Below are 21,678 nucleotides of genomic sequence, written 5' to 3'. Positions count from 1 at the left end.
ACGTGGTCGGCCCACTGGCCTCCTCCACTCATGAGACTCCCTCGCTGAGAGAATCTGGTGAGCAGGATCAGCGTCAGGAAAACGAGCCACATGTCCATACAGCCGCAGCTGACGCTCACGGACTATGCAGGTAACAAATCTCATCCGAGTCTCTCTCAGCAACCGCTCGTTGGACACAAAATCCGACCAGCGATAGCCAAGGATTCTCCGAAGAGACCTGGTACCAAAGGAATTAAGTCTCCGTCTCAGATCCTTGGTCAAAGTCCAAGTCTCACACCCATAGAGCAAGACTGGAAGTACCAAGGACCTGAAGACTCGGACTTTCGTCCTCCCGCACAGGTACCGGCAGCGCCACACCCCATGATCCAGTGAATCCATGACTCGCCAGGCCCGACCCAGACGTCTATTGACCTCCGGCTCACAACCTGCGGAGACATTAACATCACTGCCAAGGTAAGTAAATCTATCCACGACCTCAACATCCTCACCACAAACAGACACAGACAGGACAGCAGCATCCAAGATGTCACCAAAAGCCTGGATCTTAGTTTTGACCCAAGAAATCCGTAATCCCAACGGCTCCGACTCCTCATTCAGCACCTCGAGGGCCCCCAAGAGGATGTCTAAAGTCTCCGCAAAGATGACTGCATCATCTGCAAAATCAAGGTCCGAGATCTTGACATTGCCAAACGATGCACCGCAACTTGATCTCTCCGACATCCTCCCAAAAATCCAGTCCATACAAGTGCTGAAAAGTGTGGGGGCAAGTACACATCCCTGACGAACTCCAGTAACAACTGGAAACAAGTCAGAGATGGTACCACCACACTTCACAGCACTCTCAGTACCAGAGTAGAGTTCAGACATCAGATCGATCAGTTTCGGTGGCACCCCACGAAGACCAAGAATCCTCCAGAGGACATCCCGATTCACTGATTCACAGAAAAACAAATTAATTAATTAAAATGTACGGACAGAAAACACATGTTGCACTGGCAAGATAGCTTAGATGTATGCAGACTTGCCTTTGTGATGTCAAGCCTGGGAATGAATCTTAGCCCAGCTATAAACCGTCGACATTATGGTTCACTTTCAGAGTGACACATCAATTAGTGCCACGTCCATCAGATGGAGAACAAGATGGGGAGCCGTTTGCTAGCATTAGTCGGTGAATGATGGGAACCATTCGTTGGTGACATGCCTTTCGTGAAGAGTAGGTGAGTTATGAGCGGCACCTCGACTAAATTCCAAAATCCTGCCCAAATCAGCACCAATTGATTTGTGAAAAACCCAAGTTAAAACTTCACCTATGGCCAACTCCACAAGAAGTTGGACTTAAATGATGTCAATAAAAAGTAATAGTCTTGCTGCAATGTTATAGATTGCACGAGAAAGTAACAGATGCAAGAAAAAAAAAGCCTCAAGAAAAAAAAAAAAGCCTGGCCTTCTTTACAGAAATCAAAAAACAAAACACTGATCGGAGATTGCTGATGGTTCCTGGTATAGCCAACTCATTATTAGCCAATTGCTTGTCATTGAAATTCTGCCTCAAAATGAAAACAAACGTTTTCATTTTGCTTATATTTGCTAATTTTTTTTTTTTCAAAAAAGCAAAACACCACCAAGACAAAACACAATGCCCCTCTCTGGAAGCCATAACAACCATCAGAGATGGGGATTCCCCCACCATTGAATGAAAAAGGTCATACATATTTCAGATAATGAGGGAGGTGAATTGGAAACAAGACACCATTTGGTCGTCATCTCAAAAAAGTTCCCCAGGGGTGAGGAACGTAGTAACCAAAAATAATTGAAATCAGATTTAAGCGGTTTTCCATTTATTATAAAAAACATTTTTTTCAAGATGGCCACCCCAGTCGGCCATCTTGGATCCGGCCATGCCCAAAATCAATAGGGTTCTTCCTTTTCAGGTGGTACATGTGTGACTCAAATTTCAAATCAATATGGCGAAAAAAACATTTTTTTTCAAGATGGCCGCCCGGCCAGGCCCAAAATCAATAGGGTTCTTCCTTTTCATGTGGTACATGTGACCCAAATTTCAAATCGATATGGCGAACAGTTTATGAGTTATCGCACTCACAGCTATAAATGTTGACGCCCGGACGGATTGACAGACAGCCAGACAATCTGGGTGACAACAATATGTTCCACTTGAAGTTCCAAAATCAGCCACAATTATAATTTTGGCATGTTTTTTTTGTTGGAAATCACTTATAACATGTAGAAATGCAAAAAAAAAAAAAAAAATAAAAAAAAAAATAAAAAAAAAAAAAATCGAAATTTTGTTGAAAAAACAAGTTGCAAAAAATTTTTCTCTAAATTTTTTTAGGAGGGCAGGGGTTGGAAATCACTTAAAACATGTGGAAATGCAAAAATACAAAAAAATTCTAATATTTTTTAAAAATGGCCACCATAGCAGCCATATTGGATTTTGGACCAAGTCCAAAATCTAATGGCATGATCCTTGGACCATACCTAACCCCCCCCACCAAGTTTCGTCGAAATCTGTCGAGGAGTTTTTCCGTATTACTGTTCACAAACAAAGAAACAAACAGAAAGGGGTGAAAACTGTAACCTCCATCCATCTTCGATGGCGGAGGTTAACTCGAGGGGGAGCACTCTGTAGAGTGCAAAACCTCCGCCGCCAATCCTGCTGGGTCACTTAAGTGAACCTGACATCCAATTCATTGTAGGTCAAAACGGATCAGACTCTACTGAACCACGATTGAATCAACTAAACTAGATCGACGCACATGTAGAAATGCCAAAAAAATAAAATTGAAATTTTTTTGAAAAAAAAGTTGCAAAATTTTTTTTTTCTCTAACAAATTTTTTTTTTGGGGAGGGGGGGGGTTGGAAATCACTTAAAACATGTAGAAATGAAAAAAAACATTCAAATATTAATTAAATAAAATCGAAATTTTTTGGAAAAAAGTTGCAACATTTCCTGGTTTTTTTTTTCCTCGAACAAATTTATATTTTTTTGGTTGGAAATCACTTAAAACATGTAGAAATGCAAAAACAAAAATTGAAAATTTTTTTAAATGGCCGCCATAGCGGCCATATTGGACTTTGGAACAAGTCCAAAATCTAATGGCATGATCCTTGGACCATACCTAATCCCCCCACTAAGTTTCGTCGAAATCCGTCCAGGAGATTTTCAGTTATACTGTTCACAAACAAACAAACAAACAGATGGGTGAAAACAGTAACCTCCGTCCATCTTCGATGGTGGAGGTTAAAAAAACAAAACAATTTTAGGCAACCTTGACATTTTGATCTCAAAAGCAAATGGTTTCAGTGACCAAATATGCAAACCCTGCTCAAATTTCATGTCAATCGGATGAGAAATGATTTTATGCAACCTTGACCTTTTGATCGAAAAAAAAACAATTGGCTTCTTGCTTTTGATTGGTGAACCCAGTGACCCAATGTGCCAATTCGTGAAATTTCAGGTCAATTGGATAAAAATTGACGATTTTGTCCTGCTGGCCTTTGAACTTTTGAATTAATAATGAATGGCTTTCTCCATGTTCTCATAACAAAGCTTTGTTGAAAATTTGATGGCAAAAGCTCAAATGGTTAAAAAAAAAAAAAAAAAATTTAATTACTTAGGGCCCGGACAGACACACAGAGGTGATTGCAAAACCCCATCTCCCACTGTGCGGAGGATGGGCTAAAAAAGAGAAAATAAATAAGAAGACAAAAAAAAGAAGGAAGACTTCTGGAAAGACATTTGTGTGGATGTGAAAACACAAGAGCGAGTTGATTGAGAACTCAAAATGAAAGAATACATCAAGCAAGTTAAAAAATAAAAAAATAATAAAAAATAAAAGAAATTGGAAGAAAAAAGAAAAATCAGAAAACTATTCAGAAAAGGGGAAATTTTACGGATAGAGTCCACTACGGACAAAAGCAACACGACATTCCCCACACAGATTATGCTCGAGCATCCAACAAACTCGACCGAGAAAATACCAGCAGTTTGCTCAACAAAGTCATCGTAGGAAAAATCTTTTTTTCTCCTTAAACAATGTAGCACGATCAACAACATGGATCGACCAAATAGTACTGCAGCATAGCAAACCAATTGTTCGACTTTTCATAAAAGCACCAAAATTGGTACATATGTTGACTAATGTATTCTGAACAATTCTGGATATGGAGCCACTCGAGATTTTGCCTTGGTCAACTTTGGCGGCCATTTTCCAAAATGGCCGCCATTCAACTTTAACATGGGATATGTCATTGTTATCGTCTTTGTAGGTTTCTCAGAGGTGATAAATACTCAATGTGATGTGCATTTACAAAGGAAAACAATACAAATGTCATTTGTGTTGATTTATTATATTTCCAACCATTGTATTTGGGAAAAATGGTCATTTTTGGGACCTCGTTTGGGATAACTACAAAGATGGCTCCTTGAAGACGGCGACAAGGGAGAAACAAGGAAAAAGGGTGCGGCGGCGCGTGGGGAGCACCGCAGCCATACCAGGAAACTGGCAGAGTTTCCTACGTGTCGACGCAAACAAGGTGGAGCTCTTCACCTTCCTGTCCGATGTGCTGGTGCAGTCCTTCCATGATGAGGCAAAGGAGCTGGTAGTCACTGATGGTGAAGCAGTCATTTGCCTTCCAAGGCAGGAAGATGAAAGCTCTCTGGCTCCATGCGGTCAAGAAGAGGCGGACACTCGCATCATGCTACATGTGGCCGATGCTGCAGAACATGACAGTCGGATTCAAGTTCGAACCGTAGACACCGACGTCGTCGTCTTGGCGGTGATAGTAGCCCAGGCACTACCATGCGTGGATGAACTCCGGATTTCCTTTGGGATGGGCAAGAACTACCGCTACATCCCTGCCCATGAAATAGCTGCCTCCCTCGGTCCACAGAAGGCACATGCCATCCCTGTCTTCCACGCCATGACCGGATGCGACACGGTATCAGCATTCGTGGGGCATGGGAAGAAATCTGCCTGGGCCACATGGAACTCGTTTCCAGAACTGACAGATTCTCGTGTGACCCTGACCACCACACCAGTCAGCATCCAAGATGACACAATGAACTGCATTGAAAGGTTTGTGGTGCTCCTCTATGACCGCACCAGTCCATATACGGACGTCAACGAGGCCAGAAAGAAACTCTTCGCCAAGAGGAACTCCGTCCAGCGCATCCCACCTCCCTACGATGCATTGGAACAGCATGTGAAGAGATCAGTCTTCCAGGGTGGCTATGTCTGGGGGCAGGTCTTGGTCCCTCAACCCGTGCTTCCATCACCAAGCTGGGGCTGGCGGCAAACAGAGGATGGGTCTTACGAACCGCTCTGGACCATACTCCCTGAGGCTTCAAAAAGCTGCTTCGAGCTGGTGTCGTGCGGCTGCAAAAGAGGCTGTAGAAACCGCTGCAAATGCAAGAAGGCTAATCTGCAATGCACTGGACTGTGTGCTTGTGAAGGAGAATGTCAGTCGACAGACACAGTAGACACAGACCGAGATATCGGCCTTGCTTAGAGTGTGCAAATGCAAAGTCGCATTGCTTGTAAAAGTGTTGACTTCTTGATCCAGAGCCAGTACACTTGAGCTCAGAAACTCGTATTGTACTAGACTGATGTATGCGTGTACCATGTGTCCTGGTAGAATGGTAGTAGACAGTAAACTGTAGCCGCTTCAGAGTGAAGTGTGCAATAATTTGACTACATTTTCTGAGTTTGTCATTATCACGATTTTCAGTTCACTTTTCAAAATAGAGTAAAGTATGTAATCTATAATGCAATTTTTGTTGATTCCAAACCCATTGAATGTGATGAATATCATTTGACTTTGTTCTCCAGGCAATAATAGGTACTTTTCAGCGAAAAGTTTCAGGAGAGCAGCAATTTACAAATCAAATAATGGCTTTTTTACCGAAAACACTGGCTCATAATATTTGAATACACCTTTTCATGGTCAATTTACTGAATTTTACACTTTCCTTATATCTCCCACCAATACAATAAGAAAATAAGAGCATATCGCCAATTTCGCTAAAGTAGAATGGTGGCCATTTTGGAAAATGGTCGCCGAAGCTGACCGAGGTACAATCTCGGATGGCTCGGAATACATTATTCTACATGTGTACCAATTTTGGTGCTTTTATGCAAATTTGAACAATTGCAGACTACGCTGCAGGACTAAAAAGAGACATCTGACAACATCCCAATAAAATGTTTTGAGATTTCACTTCCAAATGAAAAGATATATATATATATATATATATATATATATATATATATATATATATATATATATATATATATATATATATATATATATATATATATATATATATATATATATATATATATATATATATATATATATATATATATATATATATGTTGTTGTTCGTCTTTCGGCTGCTCCCGTTAGGGGTCGCCACAGCGGATCATCCGTTATGATCCGCATACTGATTTTGGCATAGGTTTTACGCCGGATGCCCTTCCTGACGCAACCCTGGTCACCTCTGATGACACAGGGATAAGGATTGGGTTTCGCCATGATTCCGGGCTGCCCTACGCCCTCAGAGTGGCCCAGCGCAGAGCACCCGTCCTCAAGCGATCCTCCAACCCAAGCCTCCGAGTAGCCGGATTACAGGCGCACGCCACTACGCCCGGTAACTCATATATGTATATATAGAAATATATGTATATATGCATATATATATATATATGCATATATACATATATTTCTATATATACATATATGAGTTACCGGGCGTAGTGGCGTGCGCCTGTAATCCGGCTACTCGGAGGCTTGGGTTGGAGGATCGCTTGAGGACGGGAGCTCTGCACTGGGCCGCGCTATGAGAGGGTGTAGGGCAGCCCGGAATCATGGCGAAACCCAATCCTTATCCCTATGTCGTAAGAGGCGACCAGGGTTGCGTCAGGAAGGGCATCCGGCGTAAAACATGTGCCAAATCACTATGCGGATCATACGGATGATCCGCTGTGGCGACCCCTAACGGGAACAGCCGAAAGACGAACAACAACATATACATATATGAGTTACGGCCCGGAGTTCGGGGCGCGCCACGAGGGAAAGCACTCGAGTTTCTCCCGAACACCTGGTCCTGAGGCCAGCGACCACAGATCACTCTGCGGTCCAATGGGCTGGAGTTCTTAAACAGTAGTAACCGCTTGACTTTGACTACCAGCCTAGCAGGGTTATGCTTTGATGTTTCCACGGCAACCTAACGAGAGCACACTCCCGGGGAAATGCACCAATGGTGTGAAGGAGGAATGATTAAAAGGAGTGTGGGGGAGGGGGGGAAGGAATCACACCAGGAAAACACAAACTAAAGCAATGCATACCCCCCCCCCAACCCAGAAACAACCTTTGGACAAGGGGCCAAAGGACTATCTACACAAAAACTAATGAAATAACCAATCCTCGGGTTTCCTACATGTCCATGTATGCTCTCTCCCTGGGGTAAGCTTCCAAAACCATAACAATACACATATGATTGATCAGTTGAAACTCGAGGACCATACAGGGTGATCCAGATTATATTATGCTTTTAAACATTTATTAATTACAAACTACTGATGACACAAAAACATAACACTGGTACCACTCGCTATTCAGAGGAAAGTTCAAAATTTTGTTTCATACAAGATGTTTAATCTGCAAATCATTCAGATTAAGCATGTGCAAATGTTGTCAAAACGTTTCCCAAAGTTTCTCGGACAATATGGCATGTACCATTCTGGATCACCATTTTATCCTATCAACAGTGCTGGGGGGGGGGGATCTTGTAGAATTGCTCACAAGGAACCCTTGTAAGAAGAAATTGCACAGATTTAAGGTTCATGCTCGTCAGTGGCCAGGGGAGGGCTTCATCAAAGCATGCAAAGCAACGGGTTTGATATGCCCTGGCCAATGAGGAATTGAATGTAGGTAATCGAGGGTACAGTATTATCCATGGAATGTGGTCACGTCACATCCCATTGAAAATCAATGGTGTCTCATCGGTAAATTGTCACAATTTCACCAAGAAGCATATAAGCAGCATTTCCAATGAGTCATTCTCAATGACATAGCCAGAAGTAAAGGGATCTATCATTCCCTATTTGGAGACAGCATACCACACCAACAGCTTCTGAGGATTAAGTGGAATTTTTCAGATCTCATGGGTTTTCAAGTGCTCACATTCTATGTGTTGAAATCACCACTCAAAATGGAAATAAGCCTCATCAGAACACCATAACATGTCAAGAGAAGAATCTGCACTGTTTCAATGGCGCACACAGTTGCCTGATGACGAGGTTTGGTTAGGCCTCTGTCTCTGTCCTCCCTACCTTTGCACCCACTCAATAAAATGATGAATGACTGAAGATGTGAATGTATAATATAATTTCGAACAAAGGAACAAAAAGTTGAGGTGTGCAATCAGCCTGAATTTTGGATGTTTAATCAATAACAGGTCACTGGCAGAGTTTATGCATCTTGCTGAGGGAGGAGTGTGTGGGTTTGGGGGGCGGGGGGTTCAAAGTTAAGATGTTAAACCTCTCAAAGTTAAAGTGCCCCAGTACTTTAAAAAGAACAGCAAAAGGGGAGGGGAAAAAAAAACACACAACAGTGGGATTGAGGGACAAAATAGAGGGAGGCTTTGAAGATGAGTGATTCGAGGAAGAATGACAACTGGAAAACACAGGTGGACAAAATGGATAGAGAAACAAGCTCTCAGGAAGCAAATATTGGAAATTATGAAAGAGTTAACAGGTCATTTTAATGGATGGTTTCACAAAGTACATTTATGCAGTCCCATCACCATTTTAAAGATGCTAATCACAATCCTGAAAACAAGTACTTAATACAAAATAGAAATTCCATTTCATAACAAAAATGGTGTCAGCAGCAGCAGTACAGTGCCCATCTTGAAAAAGGAAGAGAGGAAGAGTCCTGCCAGCCTCGCCGCTGCCCAAGCCACTCGGAAAAAATAGCCGAGCAGCAGTCTTCGACTCAACTGCAGTAAAGTACCAACAAAGAGAACAGCTCTCCAGCAGCAGATGGAGAACAATACCCACGGTTACAAACAATCCAAGGATGAAACTCATTCTCCATGTAGTCAGACCTGCGTGAAGAAATTGAGTCCACATGTGCCAGTGTAGCTAACTCTGCATACAGCCTGACACCGAACAGGAAGAAGGCAACCACACAGCCCCAGTTGACACCTTCGACGAAACAGCTCGGCCAGCACGTTCACCAGGCAGCACTGAAGCAGCACCGAAGTGGCACCAGGCTCGCCATCCCCAATGCTTAACTGCCAATAACCACCATCCAGCTCCATAAAACACCAGGGGTGTGTTCAGTTCCCAAGTTTCTTATAGAACGCTCACCAAGGGGCTTTGGCACTCAAGCAAGCATTCCATTTGAAACCGTTGATAAGGAACAGCTGGCTTGGCAAGTACTAGCTCGCTGCTTGGTAACTGAATACACACCAAGCACAGCCATTTTGTGACGTCATGTGGGGCAACGACCAAAATATATATATATATATATATATATATATATATATATATATATATATATATATATATATATATATATATATATATATATATATATATATATATATATATACACACACACATCTCATGCTATATAATCGATATATTACATGGTTCTTCAAAGTATTACGAAAGCAATTTGTGTTCTCGTGTTCCTGCACATATAATTAAATTGAAATAAAGGTTTAAAGGCATAAAAATTAATTTATTGAGAGTTTTACTGCCGTTTTACCCAGTGTCTATTGCATCACCATGTCCAACACATTACATTAGTTAATCGTGCCTGTTGTTTGTGCCCTTTATAACATCCTTAACAGTACGTTTCCTGTTTGGAATGATTTTCAATTTTGGTTGACTGTCAGGCAGATAGACAATAAAAAATATATACTACCTTTCTCTTCTCTGTGCATGCGCAATAGGGACGAATTCAAAGCCGAAGCCAAAGTTTGGTAAAATGGCGCACTTGTCTTCCGCTTCGTGTTAAAAATAAAACATGAAATTTAAACAAGTTGTTCCTCGGTCATAAACTGATAAGACAGACAGAGATGAACCAATTACTTAATCCCACTTCTCCCTTCGCATGTTGGTTGTTGCTGTGATCCAACCATGGTTTCTTTGGAGCACCAAGATCACTTCCCTTTTCGGTTACAATCTGTCAGGGTAGCAGTTGGCCTTCAGAATGCTCTGAAGATGTTTCACCTCTCCGTGTGTCTGATTGTGGATGATAAATTGCATTCTCCTTTTAAGGAGGGTGTATGCATCTCACAGCCCGTCTGGTGTTATTTTTCAACTCTTGCAGTGTATGTGAGTTGTTTTAATAAGAGTTTAGCTTTGAGGAACTCCCATAAGTAAGTCGGGAGGAAACAGATCCAGGGAATAGGGAGACCAGTCATATGATCTGCCAACCAGTCATATGATCATTATCAAATCAAAATCATATTCTGCCAATCATAATAATTTCATTCTACCAATGGTTGTGCAAGAAATTCCCACGATCTATGCAAGTTGGCATGTCAACTTTTTCGAAGAATCCTACAAAGCTTGGCTTGCAGAATCTATTTTGTCGGATGTTCTCACCAAAAGATTTTCAATCTCTATGTCCTTTAATTTGGTCTTTCACACTTTGTGTCTCTAAACTTTTGAACAATACGTTTGATGGTTTTGTATTGTGGAATTCTTGTATTTTGATAGAGCCAACAAAACTGCCTCTGTGTAAAAAAAAAAAAAGGAAAAAAAAAAAAAAGACACCCCCCCCCCAAAATTTTTTTTTTTTTTTTTGTATACCTTGTCGAAGCTCGTATGAGAGCAAACACACAACTCACAGCAAGGGGGCATGAGACAAGAGGGGCGGGAGTGGAAGGGACAAAACAGTGGGGAACAGAAACCTTAGGTGAACTGTGGAAGGGAGAGGCATGGGGATGGGATGGGGAACATGGCGAAGAGAAGATGGACATTACAGGGACTTTCAGGAAGGAAAGCAGGGGAATTGAAGGAAGTGGGCTTGGGTGGATTATCGGGGGTAGAAAAGATCGAGGATTTGGATGGGGGAAGATAAGAGGTGGTGGTGAACAGCTGTTTTGAAAGCCTGGAGGGAAGAATGGGAAAGAATAGAGTGAGGAAGTTTATTCCAAAGGCGGGAAAAAAGAGGAATGAAAGAGTGAAGATGAGCAGTGATTCGTGATTTTGGTAGTTTTACCAGAAGGGGGTTGTTGGCGGACCTTGAGCACCCTGTGGAAATGTGGTGGGGACAAATCGCAGAGAGAGCAGGGGGGGCAAGACTGGAGAGGAGTCTGTAGAAGACAGAAAGACCACCGACCAACCTGCGGTGATTGAGTGAGAGGCCCGAAGACAGCTTCATTGTGGGAGATGCCGTTGATCTTAAATGCCCTGGTTTCGACAGCGTGAAGCCGAGAAAGGTGGGAGGCAGGAGCACCAGCCCAGAGGGGAGAGCAGTACTCCATCAGGCTACGGACAAAAGCTTTGTAAGTGGTCAGGAGCTCAAGAGGGCCGAGGAAGGACTTTGCACGACGGAGGATTCCCAGTCGGCGACTGGCTTTTGAGGCGAGGTTGGAAGTGTGACTTTCCCAGGAAAGGTCATGGCAGATAGTGAGACCCAGAAGCTTGAAAGAAAAGACTTCTTCCAGAGGATTGTTGAGAAAGTGGATGGGGGGGTTTTCTAAACGGTCCTTACGAAGAGACATTGTGAGAGTGTGAGATTTGTCTGGATTGAAAGACATGTTCCACGTGTTGGACCAGTTTGTGATTTTATCCAGATCTGCAGTGAGGGAAGAAGCTGCTGCTTGCCAGTCTGAGGGATGACAGATGGTACGGCAGAGGGTGGAGTCGTCGGCAAAGAGAAATAGAGGATTTTCCAGAGTCGGAGAGATCATTGATGAAAACCAGAAAAAGAACAGGGCCCAGAACGCTACCTTGAGGAACTCCAGCCTGCACAGGAAGAGGGGATGAAAGAACTCCATTTAGGGCCACACGTTGACTGCGACAGGAGAGGAAGTCTGCGAGCCATGAGTGGAGATGGCCTTGAATACCATGGGAAGAGAGTTTGGCGAGTAGTGCAGGATGCCAGACTGTGTCAAAAGCACGTGATATGTCCAGGGATACGGCTCGGATTAACTGTCTGGCATTGAGGACCTCCATCCATTGATGGGAGAGCAGAAGCAGCATATCCAGGGTAGAGTGACCTGGTCTGAAACCAAATTGATGATTGGAAATCAAGCCATTGGAGAAGAGGAAGGATTTCATGTCTGAAGCGATGATGGATTCCATAACCTTGCTGATGATTGGGAGAAGGCTGATTGGTCTGTAGTTGCAGGGATCTGTTTTTGCACCTTTTTATGCAGGGCAGTGATGTTTGCTGATTTCCAAGCAGATGGCAGATGACCTTGGGCAAATGAGAGGGTGAATAGAACAGAGAGAGGGTGAGCAAGAGCAGAAGAGCAGGCTTTGAGGACACGTGGGCTGATGCCGTCTGGACCGGTTGCAGAATCTGACTCGAGGTTTGAAAGCAAGCTCTCCACCTTATCTTTAATCTTTAAAACTGGAAAGAGCAATCAGAGATTGCAGACCCTCACCATAACTTGTTTTGTGTGGCTTTATGTACTGGTATTACATAATTAATAAGACATAACTAGAACTGCCACTTTGTAACTGCTGACTGATGACCGGGTACCAAGACGTCCAGCTTTGATTCGACACCTGACCCATGATGTTTTTCATTGTAATTAAATTGAATTTAGAATGGAATTAAAATAAATTCAATTCAAATCAAAGAGAAGACCAAATAGGTACAGTCCTACATTGGAGTCATCAAGAGGAACCTGTATAAGATTCACATTTCAGCTGCTACTCCTCTACCCTCAAACCCAACCAGGCATAGCCAAGTGAGCCATATTCAAAACAAAAAACAAACCAAAAAGAATCCAGATCAAAAAAAAAAAAATCAAATAATTTTGCCTGCCAGACCATGTGTCTGATTTGAAATAAAAAAAACATGTAGTCCCCAATCACTACGAGATCATAATTGTGAAGTTTCATGTCGATCGATTAAGCGGTTCCAGAGAAAACATTTCATATTTTTCTTCAATCCAATATGACTGCCAAATCAGATGACCTATCAATTATTTCTCAAGAAACTGGTATACCCAAAAATTTGGGGAACATTTGTGTGACGTTTCCCCTCTATCTGTCCAGCCGTTCTGGAGATTTTTTTTTTTATAGGTTTTATGGTGTCGATGCAAATTTCTCCAAAATTAGCATAATGGGCTTAAGGGTGATAAAAAATTAAATTAAATTAAATGTTGCCAATTAAACTATTGATAATTATCAACTTGAAAAAGCAAATTTTTTTTTTTAGCAGATAGCACAATGTATTCTTATGACCCTTTAATGGGACATTGACTCAAATAAAACATGATTATTACATGTGTGCTTGAACATGTATCTATTTTCATACATTTGCATTTTAAAATGACCTTATATCTCTCTAGTGCGTTGGAAGATAATCAATGTGCTCAGTAAAAATACCTCTTGTTCCCCAAAACAGATTGGACTTCCAAATAATCTTTAATCTTTCATCTTTATTCAATCTAATAGAATCGTCTATTATTTTATTTAGCTTATCAAGAGATTCCTATGTATAAATAACTATATATACTGGTGTCTGAAAGTCTGGCTGGAAACAGGAGTGTCGCTTAAATAGAATGTGTGCGAAGATAATGTCCAGAAATTGAGGTCATAAATATTCCTTAGCCCTTCGAGATTATTGAATAAATATTCCTTAGCCCTAACCCTGCATTTTTGCTGCAACAAGACTGCGAGTGATCTCTCCCGTGAACCCTAAAACGTCAAGCCTTGGCACTAGTATGTCGAGGGGATGAACAGACAATCTCACTGAATACTATACAATAATTCAAAGTCTCCATGCACTGCAGATTCAGGGAAAGTGTGTTGCTTGTTGTGTAGCTCTGATTCTCCATATGTGAATATGTTTTTGTTTTAATAAATCACTCAAATGTATTGGACGAATTGAGAATTATTTGACAACGATAAATCCAATATGGCTGCCAAACCATGTGACGTATGACATCATATGAGTGAACCTTTTGTTCCTCATGGATAAGCAGTCATACGTGTAAAGTTTCGCCTCGATCTGTTCAGCCACTTCAGAGATGATGATTTTTGAAGGCTAATAACAATAAAAAGAAATAATAAAATAAAAAACAATATGGCTGCCAAACCACGTGACCAATGACGTCATCAATTTTTTTTCTGTGGATCGTTTTATCCCTCGATGGCCCTAAAAATGTTCATACTGATTAGATGTAGCATTCTGCATATGCAATTATGACATCATAACGAAGGCAACTGACATTAAAAAAAAAAAAATCAAACATGCCCCATGAAGAGTACTTGCCGTGTGCAAAGTTTCAATTTTTTCCTTGATGTGGTTTCAGAGATAGAGGTCCAAAGTTTTTTCCATTTTTCCAACATGGCTGCCACACCACGTGACCTTCGACGTCATAATTATCATTAAAACATTCTACATGAGTAGTCGCACCTATGGTGAAAATAGTCTCAATCCGACAAGCGGTTGCGGAGAAAAACACGAACGTTCTGTGCGGACAGACAGACAAACGGACCCAAACACAATACCCTCTCCTTCGGTGAAGGTAATGAGCATCCGCTGGACACAGAGAAATTGATCAACATGGTTAAAATTTCTATGGGAATTTTTAGTCAGTTCCGAAGGAAGGACATAAAATGGGGGTCCATGTCCGTCGATCAGTCCGTCTGTCCGTCCACAATCAATCTTTCGATCATTATTCTGAAAACTATGGTCAAAATGACTTGGAAATCGGAGAGATTCCGCAGAACCTCCCACAATAAAATTTCATATTTGTCAATTTCATAGACTATTCATAGTTTTTGCTTCTGGTTTGGAATCATGGTTCTGTGGAACAATGTCTACAGCTTGTCTGAGCGTTTTTCCGAATTTTTGTCCAGGAGGAAAGAAGATAGTCTTAATGAGTATGAAGCTCATTCGGACCAATTAATCTTCAAAGTCCTAAAACTCCAAGAGTATTCGTAGTTTTTGCTCTCTGTATGGTATAATGCTTCTATGGAATGATTTCTACACTTTATCCCAGCGGGTTTTTTTTCCTGAATTTTTTGCCCAGGAAGATAATGAGTCTTAATGAGTATGAAGTTCAACACGGCCAGAATAAAAACAATGAATGTTAATGAATATATCCAATAATCGATGAAGTCGGAACTGACCAGGGCCCACGGGCCATTTTTTTGTTTAAGTCTCGCTTTTTAAGTGAAGTGATGATAATTAAAAAAATTAAAGAAATGTCACGTTAGTAAAATTACAACAGCTGTTTGAGGTGCTGCACATCATTTTGACCCACCCATATAATGTTGAGGAAAAAGGCATCCAACCAAATGGAGTAATGAGAGCAACCCTGCCAGTTGAGTCATGAACAAACGACAGCAGAGTCGGTGTCGGGCGATGTTTCATTGTCTTCCCAATTAACTTCCTCAGGCCCAAACGACCCGAGGAATCATTGGGTGTCCGCTTTTATTCCTGAGGCACAGCCATTCATTTCCAGTCACTTGCCGGTACAAGGAGATAATTGAGGAGTGCTATTATTATGATGACCTGAAGCACAAGCATCATCGATGAGCTTCTTTGCTCTGCTTTCTTACTGATTCAAGACTTGGTGCTGTATGTAAGGGGGTGAGTAAATGTGTGTGTCAATTCTTATTTTTGTGTTTCCAGAGCCCAAACATAGCTGCCAGTGCATCCAGATTCAATGTGGTGACAATGGGTTACGTAATGTGTGAAAGTCCCATTGAGAAGTGGGAGTGTGGCATTGTTGGGCATCAAGCATTGCTGAATTTTGTTCACCTTTTTTTTCCAGCTGTTTGCGCCATGCAGTTTTTATATTTTTTTTCAATTTGTATTTAAGGGGTGTATTTTATGGGCATGGCCAGAACTTCCCCTTCAACAATGCTCTGGTCGGGAGTCTTCCTGAGGAATTATGTGCAGAGGTGAAGATTACTGATATGCTCCTCACCCTGTGAAGGTGCCGGCTCTAATAGCATTCAATATATATATATATATATATATATATATATATATATATATATATATATATATATATATATATATATATATATAGTTGAGTTTGTGTATGTGGGTCATAAGCGCTGCCCATTATACAGGCCACACCCTCCAGCTGTCCAGAAATCACCACCATCTTGTTCTCCACCGAGCTCAGATTGTTTTAAAGACCTCATGTACATTTTAAGACTGAATACATCTTTTATCATTCCATGAAGACACCGTTTTTAGGGGGGGGGGAGGGGAAAGTAACATTTTCATTACAACTCAAATGAGGTAATGCAGAGCATGTCAGCAGCGATCGAGCCAGCTGTCTCATATACACCACACCGCCCAATGAAGGTATCCACACATCCATTGGGACCATACTCTGTGCAGAGCGTTGGTTCTACCTAAGCAGTCTCCTGGGCTAAAGGGCACAATCCTGGACAGGTCGCCACAGGATACCAGCAAGCTGGTACGCATTTTGCCAACCTCGGAAGGATGACAGGCTGACTCAACCCCACCGAGAAGGAATAAATGTTGAGGATTTTGTTTGGTTGGAGATTAGAGATTGTAAAAACAGTAAGATACTGGTAGGACGCTTTTATAAGGCCCCAGATGTGAAGGAAGAGGAGGAAGGAGTACATGAATAATTCAAAATGGCATGTGGTAAAGGAAGAGTATCGATTATGGGGGATTTTAACGTGCCAGGGATAGATTGGGTGAAGGAACAGGGAAAGGGCAGAGATGAGGATTTCCTAGTTTTAGTCCAGGATTGCTTTTTAACCCAGTTTGTTGATAAGCCCACGAGGGGGAGTACAGTGTTAGACCTCCTTTAAAGTAATGATCCCAATATAGTGGAGGTTGGGGAGCATTTAGGAGCAAGTGACCATAACATTGTGTGTGTAAAGATTCTGTTGAGGGTTAGAGTTCAGAATAATAGGGTAAAGCTATTAGATTTCAGGAAGGCAAACTTTGAGGGTATGAGGAGAGAATCAGGTGATGTAGATTTGGAGACTCTAACAACAGGACAATCAGCATCAGAGGAATGGGAAACCTTCAAGGACCAAATGTGCAGAGTGCAGAGTAAATCCATTCCAATGAGGTGTAAAACTAGAAGTAGAAAGAGACCAGGGTGGTTGAGCAGTGAGATAAGGAGCGATATTAAGGATAGGCAGAAGGCATTTATAGGGTGTCCCAAAAAAATATACAACTTTTAAAATGCTTTGTTTGATCCTAAAAAAGCAGTAATTTCGCCGCTAATGCTTCATTTCTTGTTGAAGAGATCCTGCAGTTTATTTTGATACCAAGCAAGCGCCAGAAAAATGCCAAGACTGACCGTACAACAATGGACGAAAATTGTTGAACTTTGGCACCAAACGAAAAGTTTCATATAGGTGCAACGTCTTGACTCGAGACATTTCGGCATCCACTTGCGCCATGCACCAAACTTTCAGACAATAAAGTGCACCATCGCAAAGTTTACCAATGTGGGAACCATCTTTGACCTTCACAAGGGTCACAGTGGTCGGAAGAGGACAGGTCGTAGTGAAAAAAAAAATGTGGAAATGGTGAGACAGGCGGTCGTTCAGAGTCCAAAAAAAAAATCGATTCGACGACTTTCTGCCGAGACAAACATTCATAAGAGCACCGTTCAGAGGATCCTTCGCCAAGAGATTCATGCCTTTCCCAGAGATGCCAACTTTTGGAAATCAGAATTAGGGAGGATTTTCAACCGACACCAAATAATGTGCGTGAAGCGCACATCTCGAGCGCGGAGCGCTCGACCCTTGCGGCGGGGTCCAGGGCCCGCCTTAGGGCCCTGGAAGCTCTGGGGTTCTAGACGCTCTCTAGTGCCCTCTGAGCCCTATTTTGGAGCATTTAACATGTTAAGAATTCCCACTTTTTGAACAAAAAAAGGGGAAAATTGTGCACTTTTTAATGTTACATGTATGTTAATATTAGTAAGTTAGGGGACAATCAAAGATTAACAAAAAGCACAAAAGAAGCAATATTTTTCTTACCTTACTGGCTGGTACTACTGCTGCTTGCTTTTTCCATGGCAGCTTTGCTGAGTGACAGCTGTGTGGCTCTTTTAGCCCTTCTGATTATGTCTTTGCTGTATTCTCTCTGGTAGCAAGGGGTGCTATGAGCTAGTTTTTCAATTAAGAGAGCTTCCAGGGTTTTGACACTCAAATTGGGACGAAATTCAGTATGATTCTTCCGTACAAGACTGAGTGCCCGCTCACATGATGCGTTCGAATGAGGAATGACCAAGATTCCCTTCATCACTTTGCTCAAATTAGGATACTTCTTGGCACCAGTGCAGGGATCTGTGAGCTGTGAAATCCGATGCCACTGCTCATCCACTCTCACTGTCTCAGTAGCAATTGCAGCTATGGAGGCGTCTGCCTGGTAGTGAGCTTAATTCACTCTCAAGACTGTCTATGTCACTATCACCGCCACTGAACAGACAGGGGAATTTCTTGATGAAAAACTCCACACAGTCAAACCCCACTTCTTGGTGTAGCTTAACATCCAGCACCTGAGCATGCTTGGCTAATTCATCATCTAGCGGCCAGGTTTTGAAGATATAATTGCAGGCTTTCACATAATATGAGCGAACTGCACTGAAGAAACCTTGGATGTCTGACTCACTCAGAGTGAAGGTGGATTTCTTGAGACTCCTTTGTTCCCTTATATACAGTTTGGCATCGTTCCCAATCATGAGGTCCTCATCATTCTTCTGATGATTTCTGTCAGAGAAGGGTACATTTACCAGAGCAACCGATGACACCGATGGTTTCAAAAACCGTACGAAGATATCTTTCAGAAGACCATTCAATTCTCCGTGCAGGAGATGAATACAGGGTTCGTCTCTTTGGAGCAGAAGATTCCCCTTCTCAAAAAGCTTGTTCGCATATCGAAGGAAGAAACAATAGAGTTTTGTTTGTGGAGACAAGAACATCCTGTTGACACGTTTTTCTCTAGATTCCTGCACAGTGTTTGAGGAAGATGTGCTTTTAGTTGTAGAACTCGTAGTACACTTAGCCGCAGGGCGATCACACTTGCGTTTACTGCCAGCAGAAGAGGTCAGACTCGTAGTACCAGATCCAATTTTACGTTTGAGGAGAGAGCTTGAGGTAGGTGCAGCCAAGGAAGAAGACCTCTGATTCGAAGGTTTTGCTGAGCTTCTATCAAGTGATTTGGCAAAAGCAGAACTTAACTTGGGTCCTTCTTTGCCTGTAGATGGGACTATCACAGTCTTTCTCGACTCTGGAGGATCTGCTTTGTAGATGAACGTGATGAAGGGCCGGTGATGCTACCTGCTCTCAGCATTGGTTTTGGTGTTGTCCCTGCTGTCTTCTTCGCAGCAGATACTGCAGTGGTAGTGGTGAATGCTGCTCCACTAGTGCTTGATCCTGCAGTGCCAGTACTGGCAGTAGATACAGTGCCGTCCTTCTTGCTCATTGTTAGAGTCTTGGCTACAGTTGGTTGCATTTTTCTTCGTACTTCTTCTTTGAAGAAGAGGCGAAGTGGCTCCCACTGTTCAATCAGCCTGTCTAGGCACTGACCAAGGGACAGCCACCTTGTTGCGACATGCTTCAGAATCTTGTGTGTCGGGGCATCACAGAGTTCTTGCAGTGCTTTCACTCCTTTGACGCGTTTACTACTTTGTCCAAGTAGTAGTAAATATCGATGAGAAAGTCATCTAATTCAATGGGTAAGGCCTGAGCCGCCTTCTTGGCCGTATTGTGCATCATATGGCAAGGGCATCCCATGATGTAGCACTCTGGATTTTGTTTGTGGATATAAGCAGCGACTCCTTTGTGCTTGCCCACCATGACAGAGGCATTATCAGCACAAAAGGAAACACAATTTCCCACGGAATTTTCCTGTCACTGAACTCATGATCAAGCAGTTTGAAAATGTTTTCTCCAGTGGAATCTTGTTTGCACGCAGGCAAACTTAGCAAACCTTGCTTCACAATCCCAGCACTGTTGTCATAGTACGAAATCAGGACAGGATATAGCTGGGCCTCACCATTGTCATTGCTACCGTCTGTAGCTAGGCTAAATGGAGCTAGTCTAGCAATATCGGCAATAGATGAAGCAGTAACATTTGACAACTCACCAATTACACTGGTCAACAACAAATTTGTTGTCTGCAACTGTTAAGCTGATTTAGGACGAATCTGATGCGCTGAATCCAAAACTCACATTAGTTTTGTTCAATCAGGTCAAGTTTTTGAGATATGGCCACATGTCGTTTTTTACATATTTGTTCACATGTACGCATGTGTGGAGCATTTTAGAAGAAGTTGGTGGGGGTAAAATGTCATGTCAAATAATTGTTTTGATTGGAAATAATTATTTTAATGACAAGAAGTATTCAGGTACGATAGTTCTAGGTGATTATGTCGAAAAGGGATCAGTTTGAAGTCATAAAACCTCAAAATCTTCCAAAAATTGGTGAGGCAAAGCATAAAGTTCGTGGATCAAAAACTAAAGTTAATGGGGCAGATTTTGTAATAATGTGATACAAAAAAGTTGTATTTCTTGAAATAACGAACTCTGAAGAATGTACAATACCTACATGCGCCAATTTATGACATGCGCTTCTGCTCAAGCTTGGAGTGCCACAGTACGAACCCAAAGACTGGAGACTGTTCATTGACAGCAGCAAGCGATCACTGAAATGTGTTCTGCTACACAACGGCAACCAGTTTGCCTCTGTACCCATTGCTCACTCGACTACACTGAAGGAGAAGTATGAAGCGGTGAAGTACGTGCTGGAGAAAATTGGTTATGATCAGCATAAGTGGTTTATTTGTGTTGACCTGAAGATGGTGAACTTTTTGTTGGGACAACAGTCTGGCTTCACCAAGTACCCATGTTTTCTGTGCATGTGGGATAGTAGGGACCGTGCTCAGCATTACACGAAGAAGGACTGGCCTGTGCGGGAGGAATTGGTGCCATGCAAAGAAAGAAACGTCATCAACGACCCTCTGGTGGACAGAGACAGAATACTCTTCCCACCGCTGCACATCAAGCTCGGCTTAATCAAGCAGTTCACCAAGGCTCTGGACAAAGATGGTGACTGCTTCACTTACTTGTGCCAGGCTTTTCCAGGATTGACCATGGAGAAGTTGAAAGCTGGCATCTTTGATGGTTCTCAGATCCATCAGCTCATCAGAGATCCAGAGTTCAAAAACTCAATGAACGAAGTGGAACTGGAAGCGTGGAATACATTTGTTTTGGTAGTGAAGAACTTTCTTGGCAACAATAAGGCCAGAAACTACGCAGAACTTGTCAACAACATGCTGACTGCTTTCAGAAACCTGGACTGCAACATGAGCATCAAGATGCACTACCTATTTTCACATATGAACCGGTTTCCTGAGAACCTGGGTTCAATGAGTGACGAGCAGGGGGAGAGATTCCATCAGGACATGAAGGAGATGGAGACCAGGTATCAGGGTCGCTG

The 21,678-nt window shown here is 42.2% G+C and overlaps 1 protein-coding gene and 2 pseudogenes across 13 annotated transcripts in view; 1 reads left to right on the top strand and 2 right to left on the bottom strand.

Annotated features, from left to right (window-relative positions):
- LOC147034052 (oxysterol-binding protein-related protein 2-like) overlaps nucleotides 1-21,678 on the bottom strand; it is a 127,365-nt gene that overhangs the window by 73,426 nt on the left and 32,261 nt on the right. The gene's annotated exons all lie outside the window — the stretch shown is intronic.
- On the bottom strand, nucleotides 6,536-6,672 carry LOC147034054 (signal recognition particle RNA; annotated as a pseudogene).
- On the top strand, nucleotides 6,767-6,907 carry LOC147034053 (signal recognition particle RNA; annotated as a pseudogene).

The sequence above is a fragment of the Eptatretus burgeri genome, chromosome 1 (assembly GCF_056783735.1).
Source record: "Eptatretus burgeri isolate ZD-2024b chromosome 1, Ebu_testis_v1, whole genome shotgun sequence".
NCBI lineage: Eukaryota > Metazoa > Chordata > Myxini > Myxiniformes > Myxinidae > Eptatretus > Eptatretus burgeri.
This window is presented reverse-complemented; position numbering and strand designations above follow the sequence as displayed.